At 38.4% G+C, this 9,963-nt stretch overlaps 2 non-coding genes across 2 annotated transcripts; both read left to right on the plus strand.

The window, feature by feature from the left end:
• Nucleotides 1-6,347: 6,347 nt before the first annotated feature.
• LOC143262704 (small subunit ribosomal RNA) lies at nucleotides 6,348-8,268 on the plus strand. The gene has a single exon (XR_013036413.1). It is a non-coding gene; the product is annotated as a small subunit ribosomal RNA (ribosomal RNA).
• Nucleotides 8,269-9,601: 1,333 nt separating this feature from the next.
• Nucleotides 9,602-9,756, plus strand: LOC143262710 (5.8S ribosomal RNA). Its single transcript, XR_013036419.1, has one exon. It is a non-coding gene; the product is annotated as a 5.8S ribosomal RNA (ribosomal RNA).
• Nucleotides 9,757-9,963: the final 207 nt, after the last annotated feature.

The following is a 9,963-nucleotide window of genomic DNA, read 5'->3' on the forward strand; positions in this document are numbered from 1 at the left end:
TAGAACGATACATTGTTTAAAATAAGGGCACTTTACTCTTGACATTTTACGGTTTTTTCAATTTTCTGAAAAATCCTATCATTAGATTTTTTTAAAAATACGATATTCTTGCTTAACTAACGTTTTTACATAGGGATTAAGCATTTAGAACGAAATCTAATGTAGGAAAATGGTACTTTACTCTTGATCGGTACGTTGGGACTTTGAAAATATTCGGGCGTTCCAATCGCTCGTCTGTTGCATCATAGCGCGTCTCGGCGCAATCGACCGATTCGCTCGATCCATTATTTTCGATTTACGGCTAAAATAAATTTTTCTAATTTTTTTCAATAACATATTCCTGCTTAAATAACTTTTTTACATAGGGATTAAGCATTTAGAACGATACATTGTTTAAAATAAGGGCACTTTACTCTTGACATTTTACGGTTTTTTCAATTTTCTGAAAAATCCTATCATTAGATTTTTTTAAAAATACGATATTCTTGCTTAACTAACGTTTCTACATAGGGATTAAGCATTTAGAACGAAATCTAATGTCAGAAAATGGCACTTTACTCTTGACATTTTTCGGTTTTTTCAATTTTCTGGAAAATCCTATCATTAGATTTTTTTAAAAATACGATATTCTTGCTTAACTAACGTTTTTACATAGGGATTAAGCATTTAGAACGAAATCTAATGTAGGAAAATGGTACTTTACTCTTGATCGGTACGTTGGGACTTTGAAAATATTCGGGCGTTCCAATCGCTCGTCTGTTGCATCATAGCGCGTCTCGGCGCAATCGACCGATTCGCTCGATCCATTATTTTCGATTTACGGCTAAAATAAATTTTTCTAATTTTTTTCAATAACATATTCCTGCTTAAATAACTTTTTTACATAGGGATTAAGCATTTAGAACGATACATTGTTTAAAATAAGGGCACTTTACTCTTGACATTTTACGGTTTTTTCAATTTTCTGAAAAATCCTATCATTAGATTTTTTAAAAATACGATATTCTTGCTTAACTAACGTTTCTACATAGGGATTAAGCATTTAGAACGAAATCTAATGTCAGAAAATGGCACTTTACTCTTGACATTTTTCGGTTTTTTCAATTTTCTGGAAAATCCTATCATTAGATTTTTTTAAAAATACGATATTCTTGCTTAACTAACGTTTTTACATAGGGATTAAGCATTTAGAACGAAATCTAATGTAGGAAAATGGTACTTTACTCTTGATCGGTACGTTGGGACTTTGAAAATATTCGGGCGTTCCAATCGCTCGTCTGTTGCATCATAGCGCGTCTCGGCGCAATCGACCGATTCGCTCGATCCATTATTTTCGATTTACGGCTAAAATAAATTTTTCTAATTTTTTTCAATAACATATTCCTGCTTAAATAACTTTTTTACATAGGGATTAAGCATTTAGAACGATACATTGTTTAAAATAAGGGCACTTTACTCTTGACATTTTACGGTTTTTTCAATTTTCTGAAAAATCCTATCATTAGATTTTTTTAAAAATACGATATTCTTGCTTAACTAACGTTTCTACATAGGGATTAAGCATTTAGAACGAAATCTAATGTCAGAAAATGGCACTTTACTCTTGACATTTTTCGGTTTTTTCAATTTTCTGGAAAATCCTATCATTAGATTTTTTTAAAAATACGATATTCTTGCTTAACTAACGTTTTTACATAGGGATTAAGCATTTAGAACGAAATCTAATGTAGGAAAATGGTACTTTACTCTTGATCGGTACGTTGGGACTTTGAAAATATTCGGGCGTACGCGGCGCGCTCGGCGCTTCGAACAGCTCCGGTGTCCCCATTATTTTCGATTTACGGCTAAAATAAATTTTTCTAATTTTTTTCAATAACATATTCCTGCTAAAATAACTTTTTTACATAGGGATTAAGCATTTAGAACGATACATTGTTTAAAATAAGGGCACTTTACTCTTGACATTTTACGGTTTTTTCAATTTTCTGAAAAATCCTATCATTAGATTTTTTTAAAAATACGATATTCTTGCTTAACTAACGTTTCTACATAGGGATTAAGCATTTAGAACGAAATCTAATGTCAGAAAATGGCACTTTACTCTTGACATTTTTCGGTTTTTTCAATTTTCTGGAAAATCCTATCATTAGATTTTTTTAAAAATACGATATTCTTGCTTAACTAACGTTTTTACATAGGGATTAAGCATTTAGAACGAAATCTAATGTAGGAAAATGGTACTTTACTCTTGATCGGTACGTTGGGACTTAGAAAATATTCGGCCGTACGCGGCGCGTCTCGGCGCTTCGAACAGCTCCGGTGTCCCCATTATTTTCGATTTACGGCTAAAATAAATTTTTCTAATTTTTTTCAATTACATATTCTTGCTTAGATAACTTTTTTACATAGGGATTAAGCATTTAGAACGACATATTGTTTAAAATAATGGTACTTTACTCTTGACATTTTACGGTTTTTTCAATTTTCTGAAAAATCCTATCATTAGATTTTTTTAAAAATACGATATTCTTGCTTAACTAACGTTTTTACATAGGGATTAAGCATTTAGAACGAAATCTAATGTAGGAAAATGGTACTTTACTCTTGATCGGTACGTTGGGACTTTGAAAATATTCGGGCGTTCCAATCGCTCGTCTGTTGCATCATAGCGCGTCTCGGCGCAATCGACCGATTCGCTCGATCCATTATTTTCGATTTACGGCTAAAATAAATTTTTCTAATTTTTTTCAATAACATATTCCTGCTTAAATAACTTTTTTACATAGGGATTAAGCATTTAGAACGATACATTGTTTAAAATAAGGGCACTTTACTCTTGACATTTTACGGTTTTTTCAATTTTCTGAAAAATCCTATCATTAGATTTTTTTAAAAATACGATATTCTTGCTTAACTAACGTTTCTACATAGGGATTAAGCATTTAGAACGAAATCTAATGTCAGAAAATGGCACTTTACTCTTGACATTTTTCGGTTTTTTCAATTTTCTGGAAAATCCTATCATTAGATTTTTTTAAAAATACGATATTCTTGCTTAACTAACGTTTTTACATAGGGATTAAGCATTTAGAACGAAATCTAATGTAGGAAAATGGTACTTTACTCTTGATCGGTACGTTGGGACTTTGAAAATATTCGGGCGTTCCAATCGCTCGTCTGTTGCATCATAGCGCGTCTCGGCGCAATCGACCGATTCGCTCGATCCATTATTTTCGATTTACGGCTAAAATAAATTTTTCTAATTTTTTTCAATAACATATTCCTGCTTAAATAACTTTTTTACATAGGGATTAAGCATTTAGAACGATACATTGTTTAAAATAAGGGCACTTTACTCTTGACATTTTACGGTTTTTTCAATTTTCTGAAAAATCCTATCATTAGATTTTTTTAAAAATACGATATTCTTGCTTAACTAACGTTTCTACATAGGGATTAAGCATTTAGAACGAAATCTAATGTCAGAAAATGGCACTTTACTCTTGACATTTTTCGGTTTTTTCAATTTTCTGGAAAATCCTATCATTAGATTTTTTTAAAAATACGATATTCTTGCTTAACTAACGTTTTTACATAGGGATTAAGCATTTAGAACGAAATCTAATGTAGGAAAATGGTACTTTACTCTTGATCGGTACGTTGGGACTTTGAAAATATTCGGGCGTTCCAATCGCTCGTCTGTTGCATCATAGCGCGTCTCGGCGCAATCGACCGATTCGCTCGATCCATTATTTTCGATTTACGGCTAAAATAAATTTTTCTAATTTTTTTCAATAACATATTCCTGCTTAAATAACTTTTTTACATAGGGATTAAGCATTTAGAACGATACATTGTTTAAAATAAGGGCACTTTACTCTTGACATTTTACGGTTTTTTCAATTTTCTGAAAAATCCTATCATTAGATTTTTTTAAAAATACGATATTCTTGCTTAACTAACGTTTCTACATAGGGATTAAGCATTTAGAACGAAATCTAATGTCAGAAAATGGCACTTTACTCTTGACATTTTTCGGTTTTTTCAATTTTCTGGAAAATCCTATCATTAGATTTTTTTAAAAATACGATATTCTTGCTTAACTAACGTTTTTACATAGGGATTAAGCATTTAGAACGAAATCTAATGTAGGAAAATGGTACTTTACTCTTGATCGGTACGTTGGGACTTTGAAAATATTCGGGCGTACGCGGCGCGCTCGGCGCTTCGAACAGCTCCGGTGTCCCCATTATTTTCGATTTACGGCTAAAATAAATTTTTCTAATTTTTTTCAATAACATATTCCTGCTAAAATAACTTTTTTACATAGGGATTAAGCATTTAGAACGATACATTGTTTAAAATAAGGGCACTTTACTCTTGACATTTTACGGTTTTTTCAATTTTCTGAAAAATCCTATCATTAGATTTTTTTAAAAATACGATATTCTTGCTTAACTAACGTTTCTACATAGGGATTAAGCATTTAGAACGAAATCTAATGTCAGAAAATGGCACTTTACTCTTGACATTTTTCGGTTTTTTCAATTTTCTGGAAAATCCTATCATTAGATTTTTTTAAAAATACGATATTCTTGCTTAACTAACGTTTTTACATAGGGATTAAGCATTTAGAACGAAATCTAATGTAGGAAAATGGTACTTTACTCTTGATCGGTACGTTGGGACTTAGAAAATATTCGGCCGTACGCGGCGCGTCTCGGCGCTTCGAACAGCTCCGGTGTCCCCATTATTTTCGATTTACGGCTAAAATAAATTTTTCTAATTTTTTTCAATTACATATTCTTGCTTAGATAACTTTTTTACATAGGGATTAAGCATTTAGAACGACATATTGTTTAAAATAATGGTACTTTACTCTTGTGATTTTTCGGTTTTTTTTGATTATTTTGAAAAATAAATTTTTGTAATTTTTTTAAATACGATATTCGTGATCAGTGAACGATTTCACATATGGATTAAGCATTTAGAATCGTGCGGAAGCGTTATTAAAAAAGTTTACTCGATGCGATGGGACTTTGAAAAGTTTGTGAAAATTTTCATATTGGGAAAAAATGTGTAATTTTTTGTCTAGTTTACGGTAATGTAATTTATTTTAATGTTTACTATAAATTTTTTTTTCGTTCGTTCACGCGCTATGTTACAACAGCACGGCCGGGCGGTCTGTTGCCGCGGCGGTTTACACTCATAAGCGCGCGTGCTATTCGGCCGGCGGCGCCGGCGTCCTTGCCGGCCGTTCGGTATCTATAAGAGATACACGGTCCGTGCGAGGCGGACGGAGCAGAGCGGGTTTTGGGCCAATTCTACGATCTCGGTCGAGAAGCTGTCTCAGAGCTCCTTCGGGGCTTCGGTCCTGACTGTTTCGTGCCGTTTACGTTACGGACTTTTCTCCACACAGCGTGGCCACGGGTCGGTGTCTTTGACCGAATGGCCCATATGTGGCAAGCCCTACGGGGTTGGTTACCCGTATGCACTTTGTATGTATACTCGTACTCACTGAGCAATCGACTCTTCTGTCCGAGCGATGGAAAAATTTTTTAAAATGCATCTGTAAGATTTGGAAGCAAATCGTACCAATTGAAAACTGTGGATAAAATGAATAGCCCAGTGGAGAGAGAAAACTATCAAAAAACTGATTTTTTAAATCAAGAGGTGTCAGAAATCGAAATGCCTAGCGCGAGCGGAAGAACACGCTTTCTCGCCAGTCCAGCATGTGTCCTGTCCGTTCTTCCTCGGCTTGCCGATTTTGCCCAGATCAGAGGTTTCGTGCTTCCGGCGGTCAGAAGATCAGCGTGAGCGTACGCGCTTCCACGACTATGGCATCACCCATGTACTTTTTCCTTTGAATATATTTGAGTACATAAAAAATATTAAAACATATAGAGAGAACTGTGTCTTGGATCTTAAAAATTTGTCAATAGCGATGATATATTATTACTTAATTTGAAGTATTTGTACGTTTTAGCTGGGACGTACATTTATCTTACAAGATGTTAATAGCGAGACTCTTGAAGATAAAATTATCTTGTGATTTTATGAAGGCAAAGATAGAAACGTACGAAGCTGGCGTACGTAGAAAAATGTGATTTTATGATAGAACAAAAATATAATACGTACGTTTTTGGGCGTACGGTAAAATATCTGTATGGTAGAAAAATGAAAGAAATTGAGCGTTAAAGAAGATATGTTACAAGCGCGGAATGTGGCAAAACTTGTACATATTTGAAAGAGAAAAGTGGTGTGTCGACCTGACATATATATATGAAACAGGCGACGATGGAAAAGGATTTAAATTTTGTCCATTTTATATATACATATTGTATAGTTCCCTGGTTGATCCTGCCAGTAGTCATATGCTTGTCTCAAAGATTAAGCCATGCATGTCTCAGTACATGCCGTATTAAGGTGAAACCGCGAATGGCTCATTAAATCAGTTATGGTTTCTTAGATCGTACTAAAATTTACTTGGATAACTGTGGTAATTCTAGAGCTAATACATGCAAAACAGAGTTCCGACCAGAGATGGTAGGAACGCTTTTATTAGATCAAAACCAATCGGTGGCGGGTGTTTACACTCGTCCATCGTTTGCTTTGGTGACTCTGAATAACTTTGTGCTGATCGCATGGTCTTATAGCACCGGCGACGCATCTTTCAAATGTCTGCCTTATCAACTGTCGATGGTAGGTTCTGCGCCTACCATGGTTGTAACGGGTAACGGGGAATCAGGGTTCGATTCCGGAGAGGGAGCCTGAGAAACGGCTACCACATCCAAGGAAGGCAGCAGGCGCGCAAATTACCCACTCCCGGCACGGGGAGGTAGTGACGAAAAATAACGATACGGGACTCATCCGAGGCCCCGTAATCGGAATGAGTACACTTTAAATCCTTTAACGAGGATCCATTGGAGGGCAAGTCTGGTGCCAGCAGCCGCGGTAATTCCAGCTCCAATAGCGTATATTAAAGTTGTTGCGGTTAAAAAGCTCGTAGTTGAATCTGTGTGTCACAGTGTCGGTTCATCGCTCGCGGTGTTTAACTGGCATTATGTGGTACGTCCTACCGGTGGGCTTTGCTCTTCACGGGGCGGTCCAACTAATATCCCATCGCGGTGCTCTTCACTGAGTGTCGAGGTGGGCCGGTACGTTTACTTTGAACAAATTAGAGTGCTCAAAGCAGGCTACCTTCGCCTGAATACTGTGTGCATGGAATAATGGAATAGGACCTCGGTTCTATTTTGTTGGTTTTCGGAACCCCGAGGTAATGATTAATAGGGACAGATGGGGGCATTCGTATTGCGACGTTAGAGGTGAAATTCTTGGATCGTCGCAAGACGGACAGAAGCGAAAGCATTTGCCAAAAATGTTTTCATTAATCAAGAACGAAAGTTAGAGGTTCGAAGGCGATCAGATACCGCCCTAGTTCTAACCATAAACGATGCCAGCTAGCGATCCGCCGAAGTTCCTACGATGACTCGGCGGGCAGCTTCCGGGAAACCAAAGCTTTTGGGTTCCGGGGGAAGTATGGTTGCAAAGCTGAAACTTAAAGGAATTGACGGAAGGGCACCACCAGGAGTGGAGCCTGCGGCTTAATTTGACTCAACACGGGAAACCTCACCAGGCCCGGACACCGGAAGGATTGACAGATTGATAGCTCTTTCTTGATTCGGTGGGTGGTGGTGCATGGCCGTTCTTAGTTGGTGGAGCGATTTGTCTGGTTAATTCCGATAACGAACGAGACTCTAGCCTGCTAAATAGACGTAATTATGGTATCTCGAAGGCTCTCGGCTTCTGCCGGTGGGGTTTTTACTACCAACGTACAAACAAATCTTCTTAGAGGGACAGGCGGCTTCTAGCCGCACGAGATTGAGCAATAACAGGTCTGTGATGCCCTTAGATGTTCTGGGCCGCACGCGCGCTACACTGAAGGAATCAGCGTGTGTTCCCTGGCCGAAAGGCCCGGGTAACCCGCTGAACCTCCTTCGTGCTAGGGATTGGGGCTTGCAATTATTCCCCATGAACGAGGAATTCCCAGTAAGCGCGAGTCATAAGCTCGCGTTGATTACGTCCCTGCCCTTTGTACACACCGCCCGTCGCTACTACCGATTGAATGATTTAGTGAGGTCTTCGGACTGGTGCGCGGCAATGTTTCGGCATTGCCGATGATGCCGGGAAGATGACCAAACTTGATTATTTAGAGGAAGTAAAAGTCGTAACAAGGTTTCCGTAGGTGAACCTGCGGAAGGATCATTACAATGTTCCAATATATCTCAAAGAGAGAGGAGAGGAGGAGAGAAAATGAATTCGATTAGTTTGTGGATAAGAATTCATATAAAAAAAAAAGATATTGTTGAGCCCGCCAGATCATTCGTGCGTGATTTACACGGCCAGACGTGTGTACTACACGTATTAGGCCTTTGATCTGCGTTGCGTAGGCCACAACAAATCTTTCAAAGAGAGAGAGATATATGTGTTGTTGGGGTTTGTGATTATGAAGGTGCCCCAACGCACAAAAATATATAAAAATGTACAAAGTTGGGATGTGGTGTGGTGGAGAAGAGTTGGGCCCGACCAGATCATTCGTGCGTGATTTACACGGCAGACGTGTGTACTACACGTATTAGGCCTTTGATCTGCGTTGCGTAGGCCATCTTCCTTCCAAGACACACACGTGTTGGGGTTTGTGTGATTTTATGATAGTGCCCCAACACGGAAAAATAAGCGTACGAGAAGAGTTGGGCCCGACCAGATCATTCGTGCGTGATTTATACACGGCCAGACGCGTATTATATTACACGTATTAGGCCTTTGATCTGCGTTGCGTAGGCCATCTTCTCGATAGAGAGAAAGCCAATGTATTCTTTTTTCTTTCTTTACACACACACACACAGTTGTAGTAGGACAGGGAGGGATGCGAGCGTGCTAATCACGCTTCCTCAAGTCTTCGCTGTGGTGTGTAAAAAAAAAAGAAAAAAAGGAATCGTTGGGAAAGTCCAAAGGACGAAAATATCGGGCAGTCTGAAGATAACTTAATGCTCGTTTACATTGGTATCAAGAGAGACCGGCTTGTGTAGCTCGTTTCAATGCTGTGTCGTTGTCATTGACACCCTACTCTGTTGCGCGCTAGTGGCAGCATGAGCGTGGGACGTATATATATATATGACACCCAGCTAGAGCCGGCCGTGAGTCCGTCCGGTGTAAATAACGACGAAAGGAGAGAGAAACTTTTCGAATCCAGTATCGGGTTGATAATTGTCCAGTTTGAATATCCATATCCCCGTCGTTTTTGGAGGTGATATACTCTCTGTGTTTCTTCGATAGAAGGCTTTTCAATGTTCTATTCGCTCCGACCGTCGAACTTGCAAGAAAACAGTGGTTTTGGATTTGCTCGTACATATATATATGGTTTCGACGGAAATATCTCGTTCTTTAAGGGACAATTATGTCGTTGTACGACGACTCCCGAATCTCCTTCGCGCGCTGGTTGGAGCTCTTCGGGTATCGGCTTGTTCCGAAATATAACACAAAAATGTGGTGGATAGCAAATACACATTATATTATATATGAGAGAATAAAAGGGAAAAATTACCCTGAACGGTGGATCACTTGGCTCGTGGGTCGATGAAGAACGCAGCTAATTGCGCGTCAACGTGTGAACTGCAGGACACATGAACATCGACATTTCGAACGCACATTGCGGTCCACGGATACAATTCCTGGACCACGCCTGGCTGAGGGTCGTTTACGTACTTATAAACTGCTTGCGTTGATGGCACTTGTTGCCTATATACGTACGAGCGAATGATGGGCGCTTCGTCGGCGTTTGTCGCGGTCCTATGAATATTGAGAAATTTTACGTACGTCTAACAGTCTTCGAGAGAGATGGAAATCGTGTTCGAACTAGCGTGAGTGTGGAAGGCGGTGTCGTGTGTTGTATATGTTTTATAT

Source organism: Megalopta genalis, unplaced genomic scaffold, assembly GCF_051020955.1.
Source record: "Megalopta genalis isolate 19385.01 unplaced genomic scaffold, iyMegGena1_principal scaffold0197, whole genome shotgun sequence".
Classification (NCBI taxonomy): domain Eukaryota; kingdom Metazoa; phylum Arthropoda; class Insecta; order Hymenoptera; family Halictidae; genus Megalopta; species Megalopta genalis.